The sequence below is a fragment of the Stigmatopora argus genome, chromosome 4, assembly GCF_051989625.1.
Source record: "Stigmatopora argus isolate UIUO_Sarg chromosome 4, RoL_Sarg_1.0, whole genome shotgun sequence".
In the NCBI taxonomy this organism is placed as follows: domain Eukaryota; kingdom Metazoa; phylum Chordata; class Actinopteri; order Syngnathiformes; family Syngnathidae; genus Stigmatopora; species Stigmatopora argus.
This window is the reverse complement of record NC_135390.1, coordinates 17,189,858-17,207,515: the sequence shown is the minus strand read 5'-3', so window position 1 is coordinate 17,207,515 and position 17,658 is coordinate 17,189,858. Positions and strand designations below refer to the sequence as shown.

At 39.4% G+C, this 17,658-nt stretch overlaps 1 long non-coding RNA gene across 1 annotated transcript in view; it reads left to right on the top strand.

Annotated features, from left to right (window-relative positions):
* The window catches only part of LOC144073659 (uncharacterized), a 76,052-nt gene extending 63,535 nt beyond the window's left edge, over positions 1-12,517 (top strand). The window contains exons 6-7 of the long non-coding RNA XR_013300145.1: positions 3,805-3,951; positions 12,429-12,517. This is a non-coding gene — a long non-coding RNA (uncharacterized LOC144073659). The remainder of the gene's footprint in view (positions 1-3,804; positions 3,952-12,428) is intronic.
* The last annotated feature ends 5,141 nt before the right edge of the window (positions 12,518-17,658 follow it).

Sequence of the window (17,658 nt, the reverse complement as noted above, 5' to 3'; positions counted from 1 at the left end):
GTGGAAAAAGTCAGGCAAATTTGAGTTGATTCGTGATTGGTTGCTGTTTTATGTGGTGTTGATTTTTAATCGGTAATATTTGGGAGTTTTCTTGTTTTATTGCAAATTAATGTTAATAATTTGGGGGGGTTACATTGAAGATGATAATTTGTCAATTTTGGGGGGAGTTGGTGACATTTCTGCTTTAGTTTTTTCACTGATAGACATGCAATCATGCTTTTTGCTGTGAGCTAAAATAAGTTTATCATGAGTAGACGTCCAATTTATTTGAAGTGGGAGGGGTGGCAGCAAAGGAATGAACATCCTTCCCACCTCAAATGGATTGGACGCTTACTGGTGATTAGCCAATTGGTGTGAGGATGCAGCGGTAGACGTCCTATCAAGTTGTTTTTTTATTTAAGTTTTAATTCTAAAAATGATTTTTAGACCAAGGTGGCCTCTACAGTTCTGGGGTGCTGGGTTCGATGCCAGGTCAGTTCTCCTGCGTGGGTTTTCTCTGGGTACTCTGGTTTTCTCCCACATTCCAAAAATATGCATGCTAGGCTAGCTGGCTAACACGCTAAATTGCCCCTCGATATGAGTGTAAGCGTGAATGGTTGACTGTCTTTTTGTGCCCTGTGATTGGCTGACCACCGATTCAGGGTGTCTCCCGTCAGCTTTGACCAGTCAGCTGGGATAGGCTCCAGCACCCCCCGCGACTCTAGTGAGGATAAGCGGTTCAGAAAATGAATGAATGAATGTTTAGTAAGTTTTAAATGCAAACATAATCTTCATTAATTCATCTGTGGCTCATAGTTAACTTTTTTTTGTTTTATGTAAAATTGACTCCAAATATGACAATATGCTGACATTGCAGAATTATTTTGTTAGCCATAACTCATACACTAGCATAGATGAAATAAAATTATATATTAACTCGGTTGGCCAGCTTTAAGTAATCATGTTTCACTGGCATTGACGCCAATTAATTAAAAATGGTCTGTCGCAGTCAACAAATTATTACTTTACAAAAAATATATATTTTTAACCCAATCGAATCAAGTTGGCCTTCGCATCTTTTGATTTTTCTCCCCAAAACGGCTTTCAGGGTAAAATTTTGTACACCCCGACATCCAAACATCACATCAACGCTCCGATCTGTTGCTCGGCGAACTTTGACCTCCACTCGAGCGCGGTCGACGTGTCATCTTTGAACGCAAACGTGTCAAAAAAACGCGCACGGGGAGTGACGTCAACAATTAGCGGGCGTGAAGCCGCCGCCGCCGCCGAAATTAGCATGCGGGATCGATGAATATGCATGTAAAGACGTTCCCCCGGAGGGCCATGTAGAGTGGGCGGGGCATCTTTGATCGATAGCTGCGCCATTGAAGGATGCGTAAAGGCGCTAGCTGGCTGGCAGCACTTGTTAAAAGTTGCGGCAACTTTCTAATCCCTCACGCCGCATCTGCTCGGCGCCTGTGAAACGTCATTCGATTATTACCGGCAGCTGGCCGCCGATCCCGGCGAATGGTGAGCCTCCTTTTATCCCCATGATTTACGCCGGGGGAATAAATGATGATTTTTTTTTTTACACGTGTTCAATAAACGCAGAGAACCGGGGTGTCGGATGTCGTCAATTGGGAGGGATGGCGCTTTCGGCTTTGTTTGTTTTTTTGGTAAAAAAAAGAGTCTGAAGTTCAGGGTTTAAGTCTGGGGATGTATTTGCGTGTTGTATTTGAAACTCATTGGCGTTTAATCTTCTCTAAAGTTTAGTTGTTTAGGTTAAAAAAAATTGCAAGATTGGCGGAACGCTATTAGGACTAACACAAAATGTACGAGTCGTACGCTGTTTGTAAGGTTTTTTGGGGGTTTGTAAGGGGAATCATAATCATTTATAAGGGCAGTTATCGGCAGAGGTTGACAGGTATGCACCCCTGTCCTACAGCGTTACACCCTATCAATCTACGCCCTCTGATTGGTGGGCGACCAGTCCAGGGTGGACCCTCCCCACCCCAACTTTAAAGCAAACACATGTCAAAACGAATACCTGTTATGAAAAGTTTATATTTTGCCGTTTTTTTAGCGGGACTGTCAATGCCAGGGTTTCACGCTGAAGGCAGACTTGCAGCGCCACCTAGAGGCAGCGGGTAAAAAAAAAAAAAAAAAAAAAAAACACTTCCACGCCGGGTTGTCTGTTTGTTTGTTGTCGCGGAACCAAGCAACCTCCTGGGGGTCTCGCCACACAATGAGGGGGCGACTATATTAAACACCAAATACAAATGTGTGTGCGTGTCGGGGTGCGCATGTGTGTGTGTGTGTTTGTGTGTGGAAGTCCCAAGGGCCATTCTTTTCATTTAGCCGCTGCCATCGTTTTATCTGCTTTCAATTTATTTGATATTCACACTATTGTTGCTGCCATGATGAACATACAAATGGTGCTTTGGATTTATGGAGTGGCCACAATACTAATGTTCAAATTGTCAAAATACTTCAAGAGACAATTGTTTATGGGGGAATTATTTATTTGACTAGTAGACTCTTGATTATTCGAATAGTAGACTCTTAACCTATGAAGACCAAACTCTTGCAAGGCATGCTTTTTTTTTTTCTTTCTCTTTGTTATTTAGGCTAATTGAGTGTAAAAACAAAGAATTATCTTTTTACATGATGTTGTTTCTGAGAAAAAATATCACATAAGTGGAAAGTATCATAAGATTTAACATTGTAGTCTTTGACAACCAAAAGTGTGATTCCAGGTCATTGAAATGTTAAAGTTAATGGCTGCCATTGGTGGATATAGACGTCCAATCCACTTGATTGGAATGTGACATTCAAATTTGAACATGTTTTATAGTACAGATTTTGCATTGGAAAGTCATGAATTCATATTTGTAAGATCGGGTTTTACATTTCGACCATTTCATTCATTTTAACATGATTTTTTTCTGTTATAACTTAATATATTTCACATTTTAACGTCAGGTTTCACATAACTATGTGATTATTTTGACGTTTTCATCTAAAATTTCACATGACTTGATATGGAATAAAATTACTTGCATGTTTTTATGTCAGGTTTACCATGATGTGATTATTTTAATATTTTTAAATAACGCTTTGTGTTTTTAAGTACTTTGGACATTTTGACTAAAAAGTTTTAAGTTAAAATTGTCACATGTGGGTGTGTTAAGTTTCACATTTCGTTAAAGCGTGATAAATTTGATCATTTTGACCTCAATTCCCAAACACATTTTAACTTGAATGTGATATTTTGACATCAATTTCATATAACTTGCACAATTCTACATTTTCATGTCAAAGGTTCACATTTTATTGTCAAGTCTTCCATAAAAGTATCAATTTGACATTTTAAATTTTATTGTGAACTTTACATGTATATACTTTTATTTATTTTTTAATCCCATTTTTATTCACATTTCTCATTGATCATTTTCACATTTTACCACCGTTTAAGATAACGCTAGTCAAAAAAGCATTGGACACCTATTGCCGTCAACGGTAACCAATCCGTTAATGAGCTGCACCTGTACACTGAATTAAAAATAAAAAGAATATAAAGTAAGTTTGTACATTTTCTGCACAGATGGACCTACTATAGAACAAAAACAAACAGCAAAAAGGGACCAATACCTTTTTTTATAACAAGCAACTTTTATAAAAGTTTAAAATGAAGCATTAAAAAAAAAAAATCCAAACAAACAGATGTGACACGTTCACCTGAGCGTGTTAAATGTATTTTTTATTTTAAAAAAATCTATTTTATCGTTATTTTTCTCTCTTTTTCGGTCATCCACGCACATAAAGAGAAGAAGCAGCGCGTCTGGAAATAATTAGCCGACGAGGCGGCGTCTGACGGCATATGGCGAGGTCGCTTGGCGAAGATGAGGCTTGTCAATCAGCTCGCCGCGGACGTATGGAAATCCGCCACGCCATTGGCGGAGGCTCGTCAAGGTAAGGAGCTGTCGTGCTTTTACAAAAAAACATCCTCAACACCCCAAAAATATTTCCACAAATCGCCGTGTTTATCGGTGTAGTCACTTTAAAAAAATTAAATTAAAAAAACATGGAGGGGAAGAATAAATGTCCGTTTTCTTCCCGTGACAGTAATACGTTCCCAAAAAGGGACAGATTGGTGTCGATTGGTCGCCGGTTTGGTTTGTCAGGCACTTATGATTTTCATTTAGCGTAGTTTTTGGGACTTAAAAGTCGTGTTTGTTCTCGCGTGGGTTTTCTCCGGGTATTCCGACTTCCTCCCACATCCCAGAAACATGCATGCTAGGCTAGGCTAGTTGTTTGAACACTAAATTGCCCCTAGGTATGATTGGTTGTCCTTTATCTCTTCGTGCCCTGCGATTGGCTGGCCGCCGATTTAGGGTGTCCCTCACCTAGTGCCTGTAGTTAGCTGGGATAGGCTCTAGCACCCCCTGCAAACTTTTGAGGATAAAGGAATGAAGGAAAGGCACATTTTTGGAAGGGGTCAGTTTTTCATAAAACCTACGTAACGTAACAATAGTGAAATGGGGAACCAAAACAAATAAATACAATAATTTCATTAAAACAATAATTAATTAAAACTGCTGTGTTTGTGTGCGTGTGTGTTTGTGTGGGTGTGTGTTTGTGTGGGTGTGTGTTTGTGTGGGTGTGTGTTTGTGTGTGTGTGCGCGTTTGTGTGTGTGTGTGTTTGTGTGTGTGTGTGTTTGTGTGTGTGTTTGTGTGTGTGTGTGTGTGTGATCGTTTATCTTCAACCTACTCAAGGGACTAAAGATAGAAATTAGCTCTCGGCTATAATCTTACATATTTACCTAAATGTGTTCATTAATATATGCTGTGGATTATTAATTAAATCAAACTCAATTTAGTATCGATACTTAGATTTTTTAATTTTTTGCATAACCGAATAATTCCAAATCATAGAAATTTCAACCCGCCCTCAACTTCAAACATCCCCCACAAAAATGAAAATCCAAATGAAAAGTTATCGTCTCATCAAAACTTCTACCGAGCGTTCCTTTAGCACAAATTTGCCATTAAAAAAAAAACAGAAAAAAAAGAAAACATCCCAAACTCCATCTATCCTTTTCCCGACTTTTTCCACTTTCCTTGTGACGGCCACATTTAAATATGAAATAGACGCAAATTTGCTTCGGCGACAGCCCGGAACAAAGGCGACGTTTGGAGACGAAGAAAAAGCAAAAAGCAAAAAAAAAACGCGTGTAAAGCAGCTCTTTGTCGCTGTTCGCCGCGCCGCCGCCTTTGTTTGCACACAATGGGATGAAATATTTTTGAGCGGTAATTACCTGGCGGCCATCCGACGCGGCGGCTTGGAAGCTAACGTCGCGGCGACGACTGGCGGAAGCGACCGTCCGTGTCTTCGCCGTCCAAGACGGAGTCACCGCTTCTCGCCAAGTCCATCACGGCGAACGGGCCGCCTTTTTAGAACACGTCCTGCCTGGCGCCAAAAAAATCCCGTTCGTTTGTTGTCCCCCTCAACTATTGTGGCGGGTCGCCGCTTGTTTTTTGCCTTGTTAGCCGTGTTAGCCGTGTCACATTAAATCGCATAACGTCACCCTCTTAAAAGTTTTTATTTTTTATCAAAAAGTTATTTTTCCCTCTCTAAAGTTGCTACATCCTCAGTTAAATAGTGCCATTCTACCGTTTTGATTAATATTGTTTGTCAAAATCATATCTTCAACAAATGGTTCATTTTTTTTGTAGTCGTTCTTGGATTTATTGGCTAGCAAAATATGGTTAGCGGTATTGGTTAGCGGCCTGATTAGCGCTTCGGCCTCACAGTTCTGGGGTCCTAGGTTCTAACCCAAGTCGGTCCTCCAGTGTGGAGTTAGCATGTGCTCCCAGGCCTTGCGTGAGCTTTCTCCGGGTAGTCTGGTCTCCTACCACATTTCAAAAACAAGCATGCTAAGCTAATTGTATGCTAGCTATGAGTGTTTCTGTTCATTTGAGGACATTCTTGGGTCAAAATCAACAGGAACCGACCTGTAAATGCCCCAAAATTAACATGAAGTGACCCAGAAACACCCCCCAGACCTTGCCTGAGGTTTCTCCGGGTAGTCTGGTTTCCTACTACATTTCAAAAACATGCATGCTAAGCTAATTGTATGCTAAATTCTCCCTAGCTATGAGCGTTTCTGTTCATTTGAGGACATTCTTGGGTCAAAATCAACAGGAACCACCCTGTAAATGCCCCAAAATTAACATGAAGTGACCCAGAATTCCCCCCGGACCTTGCGTGAGTTTTCTCCGGGTAGTCTGGTTTCCTAGCACACTTCAAAAACATGCATTCTAGGCTAATTGTATGCTAAATTCTCCCTAGCTATGAGTGTTTCTGTTCTTTTGGGGACATTCTTGGGTCAAAATCAACAGGAACTGACTTGTAAATGCCCCGAAATTAACATGAAGTGACCCAGAAATGCCCCCTCGAAACCGGAAGTGACCTGTAATCCCGCCAAATTAAGTCACTGGCTACCATAGTCTGAAATAAACGTTTATTTGCTCACTTAAGACGGATCAGAAATCTACTGGTGATCAACTCAATACAATTCGTAGCTGGAGCTTGTTTTTTTTCTGTTTATTAGTTTTATTCTGGAATCTACGTTTGTCTCCGAGACAAAGCCGAGCTGTCAAAAAAGTCAAAAGTAAAATGTCAAATTGCGGCAGAACACAATTGCACGTGACACTATGTCCAAACGTCGCCAAGGTTGTCACTTCTTCAATTTACGGCCCTTTTTTTAACGTTGAAGTGACCTTCACTCGTCAGAAAAATAGCTGTTTGTTTTGAATTCTCCATTTTTATTTTCTTTGACAATAAAAACTATGGTGGATTTACACCGGGCGATAAAGTGGGGCGTCTCATAACATGCTCCAATAATCCACCTGCTCTAATTACAATCATAAAATGTCAGTGTCGAGCCGTAATGCAGCGCTGATTCATGTCCGCAACAACTCAACTTTTCCATTTTTATTTTTGTTTTATTCATTTATTTCTTTTTAATGGTTTGACTGTGAGTGACGACAAACAAGTGCAAACTTCTCGTCAAATCCGGGAGGTCTGGCATGTGAGAATTTTAGTTAATGGCAATAGACGTCCCACCCGTTTGGACGGGGAGTCTTGGCAGTGAATCTGGATTGGACGAAGGAATGACGAATACATAAGTATATCTGAATACAATCATACCTCTACTTACGAATGCCTCTAGGTACGAAATTTTCAGGTTACAATCTTTTTATTATGCAAATGAGCAACTCGAGATACGAAAAAGATCCATGTTACGAAATCCCCCAAAAAGTAAATTCATTTTCTTATCCGTTATTTTATTTTGAAAATATTGTTGCAGATGCATTAATTCTCACTTTGGAACCTCGCTGGGCTCTCATTGGCTGTCTCACAACAACCACTATCCAATTTTCAAGATTCTCTCTTACCTAACCGTACAAATGCAGGACACATTTTCGTATGCTTTATTTATTTTAAGACATTAATACATCATTTCCTTTTAATTTTCTCTCATGTTTGTGTTTCCTCACATCTTTCATACAAAATTGGAACACTGACTAATTTTAAATGGTTTAGTCCGTAGTGTGCGGACCGTGGAACGAATTTGAGAATTTGCATATAAAGTGCACCTCTACTTACGAAAAAAGTTCTGGAACCAATTAATTTCGTAAGTAGAGTTATGACTGGTGAAAAAAGTATATCTGAATTCCTGTAAAAACGTTGAACTTTGAATTCAGTGTCTGAACGTCTTCGGAAAAATTGAGATAAAAGCACTAATGACAAAAAAAATGTCCGCCACAATTAACGTCTGATAAAGATTGGAGCGTAAAACATGCCGGTTAAAGCAACAACAACAAGCAGAAGATAAAAATGCCAAAATGCAATATTAGCATATCAGAAGCTAACAGCGTGCTGATAAAATCGGCATCTCGTTGCCTTGAAGATCAAAGTGGATGGCATCGTGTCACGGATTTTAGTCTCACACCAGAACCGAAACCCATCGAGAATGCAATCTTTTGGGACGATCCTGAAAAAAAAAATTCAAAAGCATTACCTTATTTTGCAGACTTTCCGAACCACTACATCAATTATATTTCTGTGTCATCTTGGATGGCAAATCATATCGTAAGGCCCCGCCCCTAAAGCCTACTATTACGAAAGAGCGCCGCCTTCACGGATTGGTCTCCCAGCCGCCCGTCTTTCCATCCGGTTGACCCTTTTTTGACATTTCCCCGTCGGCAACGGTGTGTTTCCGTGGAAATGATTAGCATCTGCCGCGCAGGCATCAGGAAGAAGTCACGCGTGCTTTAATGGGCCCTTGTTTAGTCATTTATGGCTAAGCGTGTCATTACGCCGCGATTTACGAGGCGGCGTCTCCGCCCCAAGTTTTCGCCTCGCCACTATTTATTTGGGGGGGTTTTACAGCTGCTAACGTTACTCCCGCGCTATCCAATTAATTCTGATGAGCCGGTGAATCACCACACCTTTTGTTTTTTTTTCAACATTTTTTTTTGCCTAAAAAGAGAGATATTTTTTTTAGATGTGTGGATGGAAAATGTGTATTAGCACTTTTAGGAGATGTCCAATCCGTTTGAACGGGGAGGCTAGCTAGCTGCGTCCATTCTATGAAAAAAATTAATGTGTTTGTCAAGCTAAAATGATTAATATTTCACATATACATATAATGATTAATATTCCACACATACATGTATTGATTAAAATTTCTTCATTGTAGGCACATATATAATAGTACCCAAAATAACTCCAATACTAACATTATTTTTTATAGCGTAGAAAATATATATATATTTAGTTTTAAGGTCAAGAAAAATGAGGAAATATACTGTAATGATCAACCTTTGGCCTAAAAAATGCTACTTTGCCTGCTGCACATAATGTTAGCTAGCAAAGCTAATGTTGTTAGCTTAGCACACGTGAATAACAGTAGTAGATTATGGGAACAAGGCTCATAATAGCTATTGTGGCACGATATGGCGATGCATTAGTCAGGAAATCCTTCCAAGAATAACAAAGAATAAGAAAAACAAACTTGTATTGTTTTCGCTGTAAATTGAAATGAGTTGATCACCAGTAGATGTCAAATCCTTTGAAACTGGAAAGTATGGCCTCAAATTAACGTGCGTTTTGCTACCATCTCTCTCACTTCCAACCGATCGGACATCTATGTTCGTCAATAACATACAATGAATGACTTTAGGGGCATTTCTGCTCACTTCCTGATGGTTTCTATTCATTTCTTGGTGATTTGGGGGCATTTCTGGTTCACTTTAAGTCAATTTGGGGGATTTACAGGTCGCTTCCTCTTAAATTTTGCGCTACTGAAACGAGATATATCACAGTTTGGAAAATGTCGTCACACCCCTAAGCAGTACATCACCGTATTTGTTATGGGTCACAATTTGGCAAAGTTTGTCATCAGCTTGTCTAGGAAGCGTTTCAGGTTACATTTAGTTTTAAATCCCATTTTTTTGTAGGACATTGTTCCAATCATAAAAAGAAATCCAACTTAATAGAGATTGAAACGTGTCGAAACACAATGATGAAGCCCGATCTTAAATGTTTGTCTATTGACACTTGGCGAGCGGTCGTAAGCCCTTTTCAAAGTAGACTCCCGGATTTCCGAGCCCTTCTAAAACACTCGTACGTATGTCGATTTTTGCTTTGAAGCTGATTAATAAAACATGTCTGTTTGGCCCAGGAGCGACAACACGGCTCACTTCAAGTCCTCCGCCGCTGCTCGGAAGTCATAAAAAACACGACCGCCCACTCCAGTGCCAGAGTGTGCGTCACGTGACCCGGTGTCGCTGGCGTGCCGCTGAAGTGGAGAGGCCCGACGTGCTCTAATTATTCAATCAACTAATGACACCGTCGGTCACGGTTAGCGGCGACATGCTCTCGTTGGCAGATGGTGGATTCGGCGGTCGCACCCGCGCGTTTGTCATACGGCGTAAAACCCGCGTGAGGTTCCTCTGGCAAAAGATGGCGTCTCAGTGGCATTGGCGTCCAATCCATTGGATTGGAGAGAAGTAGCTGAATTATTTTTATAAAGCTTGGCTAAATTCCATTAAGTTGAGATTAAATGATAAGACTAATATTTTGTCTGTTTAAGTCGAAATTCAGGGGTGTCGGTTCACTTTTACTGGCCTGCAGCAATAAACATACGATCTCAGTCCCGGAACAAATTAAGATCGTATCTCGAGGTACCACTGTAAACCGCTTTTGTCGGATAAAAAATGATGACTGAATCGAGGGTACGAGGGTACATAGAAAGATGACTTGCAAAAAAAACGATTTGACGGCGCCGTGACACGATGACATCATGACAAAATGGCACCCATGCGTGCGCCGTGACATCACGACGCAAGCGAATGCGAATTTGTTTTTAATTCAATTCATTTCAATGGGAAACGTCCGCTCAAGTTACGAAAAGCTTGACCTACGATCTCAGTCCCGGAACGGATTAAGATCTTATGTCGAGGTACCACCGTATTGGATTGGGAAAAAATGTTATTTGTTCTAACTTGCCATCTCTTAACAAAGTAACAAATAACTAGTGGTTTAATATTACTAAAATGTGTTTAATAGTACTAAAATTAGACGGATGTCGCGGAGGGGAGCGAGAGGGGGGACTTTTTTCACAGTAACGCGCTCGTAACATAACATAAACAAACTTAAATGAACTTGGATTACAATGCAGACACACTCAAAAGAAGTTTGACCTCACCTTACACTAAACTTAATTCTAATTTTGTTTTAAATTTTGATACCTTTCTTCTCCCGGGTTGGCTCTTTTTTCCCCGCCTCCTCCCTGACTTTCAGCCGGAGTTTTTAAAATGAACCTATCGAGGGTTGTTTGCTTTTGTCTTCCCTTCAAAATATTCCGAAAATAACGCACACAATAAAAAATAAATACATCTAAATATTATAGCTAAAATAGCCCACATGAAATCGCGACCCACCCCGAGTTTGTTACCCTTGATCTAGAATAAATGCTCTAATACAGTAAAATGTAAAAAATGTTCCTCCCATTCAAAAAAACTGGAAAAAATACTCCTTTTTTTCCTGCTTGCTAAACTGAGCTCACCTGTTCCCATTTTTCCCAGTATAGTCTGACCAAGTTGTGTCAGTATTCCAAACATTTCCCACTGGCGCCCTCCCGTCCAATGCACGCTATCCGTCAGCTCGTCGTCCTCGTCACGCCGCTTTTTTTAATGGCGTCTGCAGCCTCTCGTTGGGCTGATTTATGCGCCTGGCGCAGATGTTGCTTACATCCTGGATTTTTTATTTTTTTTATTCAATTACCGAATCTATCTGGCTGTTTTAATTACGGCTATGAAAAGCCCCGTATCCTCCTCGTCGGCGCCTCTGCCCGGATCAACGCCTTCTTGACATCGCCTCGCACGGCGCCAATCTTAGGAGGCTTCCTCAACTCGCCTTTTTCAAATCAAGTCCGATTACATGCATGAAACAGGAAGGAATGTAACTACACCTTTATTTCTTGAAATTGTCAAAAATTGGAACCTTTATTCAAGCTATTAAGAGCTCTGTTGCCACCTGTATTTCATTCATTGGCTAATGTCACTTTCTGGACGATAAGTCCCGCCCCTTTTTCACAGTTTGGCTGGGCCTTTGACCTACCGTATTTTCACGACTATAAGGCGCACATAAAAGTCTTACATTTTCTCCAAAATAGACAGGGCGCCTTATAATCCAGTGCGCTTTATATATGGACCAATACTAAAAGTGTTATCACAATAAAATAAAATACATCACTCGATAGGGTACACCATCCTCTACAGCTCTCAACTACGGCAAGCAGCCCCCGACTCTACTATTTTCCCGTTTTCCCGTAGAAAAAGTACTGCGCAGTGACTGCTGGGATATATAGTTCTTTTGTCAATACACCCAATGGATTGTGGCCTGGCGATCGCCATCAACACAGCTTTACGAAGCATGGAAGACAACGTTGGAATAGTTATGCTAGCTACTAGCTAGCTACTAGTTGCAAATGGATTGTGGCCGCCTGGACGAACGTATAAAACTCAGCGTTTTCGATGACTCATTTGGACAATTGTTCAATTCGGACAAAGAAAATGAGGACTTCGATGGATTTGTGGGTGATGATGACATGAGTAAGTTGTAAAATGGCTAAATAAAGTACAACCGAACTCAATTTTGCTTCCGTTGCCTTTTTAAAAACATGTTTTTAGCGTGTGTCCGTATGTTTATGCTGGTGTATGTTTCGCCATGCCTGGCTGCGTCTTTAAAAACGGTGCGTCCTTTGTGTGTGTCAAATACAGAAGTGGCGCTCGTTACTGACACTGGCTAAAAATACGATGTGCCGTATAGTCGTGAAAATACAGTAAGTTTATGTTTTTTTTTTCTTTCTGAACAGCTATGCGCACGCTTAAAGAAAAAGTTGTTCGTCAGCTATGGATGATTTATTTTTCTACCAATGGAGTGGTTTCTACGTAAGAATTTGAGGTAAGTACCGTATTTTCTCGCTTCCACGTTTAAGCCGTAGCCTTCTAATTGTCTTAAAATTGTTGAATTTTACTATTTCTCTTGTATAAGCCGCCCCTGATTCATAATTTTCTCCTCCATCAGTACAACCATGAAGTGTGTCCGAGTATCTGGATGCAATAATAGCATGAGATACACATCACACAGGTATCGAAGCTGATATTTTAACGATGGAGTGCAAGATCTTTGATCAGCCTTAACAATTATTGGCATGTGCTGACACTACAAACACATCTATCAAGGTTATTCGCGTCTGGCCAATCAGAGTACGTTTAACTACCGGCAAAAGGTAAGATGGCGGCGCCCTGAGTGAGCCATGGCAGCCACAAGTAAGTGAGTTTTTTTCCCGTTTTATGCAAGATCCGTTTTTTTTTCTTGAATTGCGTTCATCGACGTCAAAATACATTTTGTTTATACCGTTTTGTTGGATTGGATTGGATAACTTTATTCATCCCGTATTCCAGAAATTTCATTGTGACAGTAGCAAGAAAAGGCATAGTCATAAGTTAGACAGTACAGTCGCAAAGGCTGCAGAACAACAAAGCAAAAGCACAAAGTACAAAGGTAATCAAAGTATCAATTTATCTTTTCTCTAATTTGAAATAAACGAGCGTTTGCATTATGGCATTTCGTCTTACTCACCTTACAGTTTCGTGCATGTCAAGTCTAATTTGTGCGCATATAAGCCATACCCTTGATTCCGTCGTCGTTTTTTTGAGTTACAAATACGGCTTATATGAGAGAAAATACAGTAATTGAGGCAGAAAGGGAAGAATACCCGCTTTTTAAAAACGTTGACAAAGTTTTAGAAAGATGCTGACGCCATAATATCGGCCCAGTGTCGTAATCAAATAGGGGATAAACGGTTCAGAAATGAATAAACCACCTAGCTTAGCCTGTATGTTTCGGGCATGTGGGAGGAAACCAGAGTACCCGGAGAAAACCCATGCAGACTTGTGGAGAAAGTGTAAACTTCACACGGGAAGGATTGAACCCAACGGGGATTGAATCCTCGATCTCAGAACTGTGAAGCGGGCATGCTAACCACTGAGACACCGTGTCTTTAGACTAAAAATCACTTTGTAAATAAAACATTTTTTTTTTTTACAGTTGAAGTCCCGTATAGTAGTGGTGACTTGTAACACCCTCAAAAAGTGGTCTCGTGACAGGCCTAAAAAGTGATAACGCCACACCCGAATACAAGCCACCTTACCCCAAGCCTATCGCTTAATTACAATCCCCGGGGTAAGACGTCAATCAAAACGCGGAGGGCTTCTCGTCGCGTCGCTAATCAAGGGCGCCTGACTTTCTGGCAAGTTGTCGAGCAAACTTTTTCCTCCGCCCGCCGTCCCATCCCGCATTTCATCTGGAGTATTACTCTCGAGAAGAAGAAGGAGCGTTAAGTCGGCGGAGTAGCGCTAACAAGATGCACATCCGCACTCGTCTGAAGCTCCTCCGAGGACCGGCTTGGCGACCGCTCGTTTATTTTTTTTCCTTTTTTTTTCTTTTCCACGGCTCCGGGAGCTTTTTTGTTGTTGTCTTTCTCTCTGGTGGATGAGCTCTGGAAGCTCATGCATTTTTATTGCCATCTGGAGAATACCAACAGGTCTTAACAAGAGAACTCTCGCCGGGGAAAAATGCTCGACTCGCCGTGCGCTTTTGTCGGCGTTAGCTGTGGCGCTAACGGGAAATACGATGACTTCCAAGTGACAAAACTTGGGTAAAACGTTGCATAAATGGGGAGCATTTTTTTTCGGACTGAGTCCAAAAAGTGGGGAAAATATAAATACATATACAAGCCGCACTGAGTATAAGGCGTACGTTTGAGGGGATTTTTTTTTAAAAATTCAAAACATAGAAATGTTATCAGGAAAGGAATTTAAAATAAAATAATAAATAACGAACGAGTGGTTAGCGCATCAGGCTTCGCAGTTCTGAGATCGAGGGTTCAATCCTGCGTGGGTTTTCTCCGGGTACTCCGGTTTCCTGAAAACAAGCATGCTAGGCTAGCTGGTTGAAAACGAGTAATAAGTAAAATGCGATTGTTATACGTACAGTGTCAACTAAATAGCAAATATAAAATATGTATTTTGCCAAAGTACTGATTGTTTTCACTATGCAATAAATCCATCATAAAAACTCAGCCCCGCCCACCCCCAAAAAAGGCAGCTTTTATCAAAACACAAAATAACGAGGCACTCATCAGACGCTACTTTCCTCCCACTTTGGCCGAATTATCCGCTCACCGAGGCGGGAAAAATGCCAGCGAGGGTCCCGCCCCCCCCTTTTTACCCCGCCGACTCCCTCCGGGGTGGTCGCAAGGTGAGCGGGAGCCGCGCTCGTCACGGCTGCGCGCCCGTGACAAACATTAGTTGCCGCTAATGACGGCGGCATGGTGACGGCGTGCCGGTTCTGGCGCCAGCGCCATATGGCAAATTGCCACAACAATATCCTGCCGGTTATTAATCAGGATTTTTCCTTTCTTTTTTTTCCACGATAATTGCAATAATTAGCATGGGGAGTACAAACGGGAAAGATTGTGGGGTAAATGTGGGTGTGGTCCTCCTCTATTGGGTTTTACTCTTTTAATATGTAGTGCTAATACAAACACTTTTTGGAAAATATGTTTGAAAAGTGCCTTAATTTTCAATTAATAATTTGTAATATTTAAAATTATCTCAAGTGGCAAATAGTTTTACCTTTTTTTTTACCTTTACCATATTTTAGGATTATTTTAAAGTGCATTTTAATGCGTCTAAGTGAGTTTTACCGTATACTTAGATGGGATATAAGTACATATAGTTATATCTGTTAGAAAGATGAGTATGCCCAAAATATTATGTTTTTATTGATTTTATTATTAATCGCCAGAATAATATATATATATTTTTTTTACAGATTTTATTATTAATTGGAAGAATACTTTGTGTGATGGTCCATTTTTGGTCCCGCTATGTTTACAATAAGGCTAAATTAAACACTTTGGACCTTGAAATATTTAAAAGTATTACTTTTAAAACAGACAAAAAAAAACAACAACTTTAGTTTATGTTGAAAATAACTCCTATTTTGACTCCAGTCATTATTAGCTTTAACTCTTCAATAGCCAGAATAAAACCGCTAAAATCAATTAAATGAAATTGAATTATCTTTGGTGAAACTAAATCCTAAAAACATTGTATTTTGTACATGAATTTCCACTTTACAACAGGCTAAAAAAAACTTTAATAGTTAAAAGTCTAATTTAGGGGATTTAACTGTCAGCCTGTAGCAGTTCAAATGGATTGGACATCAATGGCTGTCATTGGCAGAGTTAATGAAGACAGAAAAAACTACTTTAGTAAGGTGGAAAAAAATAAAGCCAATGCCAAAACGTGAAATGAATCAACGTTTTGACTCTTTGATATTGACAACAAGGTGATCTTTGAAAAACTTGTCACCTTTTATTTGTCTTCCAAATGGATGGTAAGTACACAACACACACACACACACACACACACACACAAAACACACACACACACAAAACACATCTAAAAATGTCGGGCTGAATTGAAAGCAAAGCTGTGATTTGCACACAGAGGACACACTAATGTATCCAAATGTATTTACAACAGATGTTGCATTTTTATTTTTCACGATAACAAAAAAGAGAAATGCTTAAGATGTTTTTTTTTAATTTTTAAGGCTAAGTTTGTCTTTTCACCTTCTTGACATCGTTCAGTTGTACAGTGAGAGAAGTGCGCCATCTAAAGGAAAAGGAAATAACAATATTAGTATAAATTACTTATCAAATTTGTTGTAATAAATGCATTGTAATCCAAATTGATAGTACTAATAGTCATAATGGTTTGACTTATATTTAAATAAATAAAATGATGATGATTTCGGCTCACTTTGTACTAAATAAGTTGGAGAAAATTAATATTTATTAGATTTATGAATTAATTTATTTTTAAAATTTAAGGACTTTGTATTTTACAATACATTTTGCATTGTTTAAAAACGTTTATTTGTGTATAATAATGATATAATAAAATAAAATGTCTATATTTGAGTATATATTTAATTATAATGACCATATTTTTATATTACAAATTAAAAACACCTGTTTAGATTCATTTGCCATGTATTTTTTCTTATTTAAATTGGCCATGTGATAGTCTAATTTAGTCTCATTTTTCTACTATAAAAAAATTAACAGTAAAAAAAATTATAAAAGAAAAAATTTGCAAAAAAATCTTATGAGTTAACACGGAAAACTGAAATAGTCGCAGGCAATGCAACATTTGTGATGGTTGTTTATAGTGCTGGTGTCTTTGAGTTTTTAGGTGACTATTAATCTGATCAGTTAAAGCACGTGTCAAAGTGGCGGCTCGGGGGCCAAATCTGGCCCCCCGCATCATTTTGTGTGGCCCGGGAAAGTCAATCATGAGTGCCAACTTTCTGTTTTAGGATTAAATTAAAATGAAGAGTATAGATGTATATTAAATTTCCTGATTTTCCCCCTTTTAAATCAATAATTGTAATTTTTTAATCCATTTTTTTCTGTGTTTTAGTTCAAAAATCATTTTGTAAAATCTAAAAATATATTTTAAAAAAAAGCTAAAATAAACATTGTTTTAGATCTATAAAAAAACTGAATATTCAGGGCTTTTAATCCAGTTCTTTTAATCCATTAATAATAAAAAAAAATCTAAATATTATATCTAAAATGGTCTGGCCCATATGAAGTCAAGTTGACGTTAGCGGCTCGCAAACCAACCCGAGTCTGACACCCCTGATTTAAAGACTAAAAGAAAAAAGGTGCAAAAAGTTTGTACGGTTTAACATAAAAAACTGAAATATTCGCAGGAAATACAACGTTTGTGACGGTTGTTTATAGTGCTGGTGTTTTTGAGTTGTTAGGTGAAGCCACCACCACAAAGACCGCCGCAAGGTGGCCAAAGTATTTCCGTGGCATTTAGCATGAGGACGCATGACGCCGGGGTTAAAAACAAACCAGGAAAAGCAAAAGTAAGCAAAAGTCAAGAGTCCAATCCAATCCCCAATGAAGTACTTTTGAATCTTGATTGTAACTCCACTTTCTCTCTCTTTGTAACCAG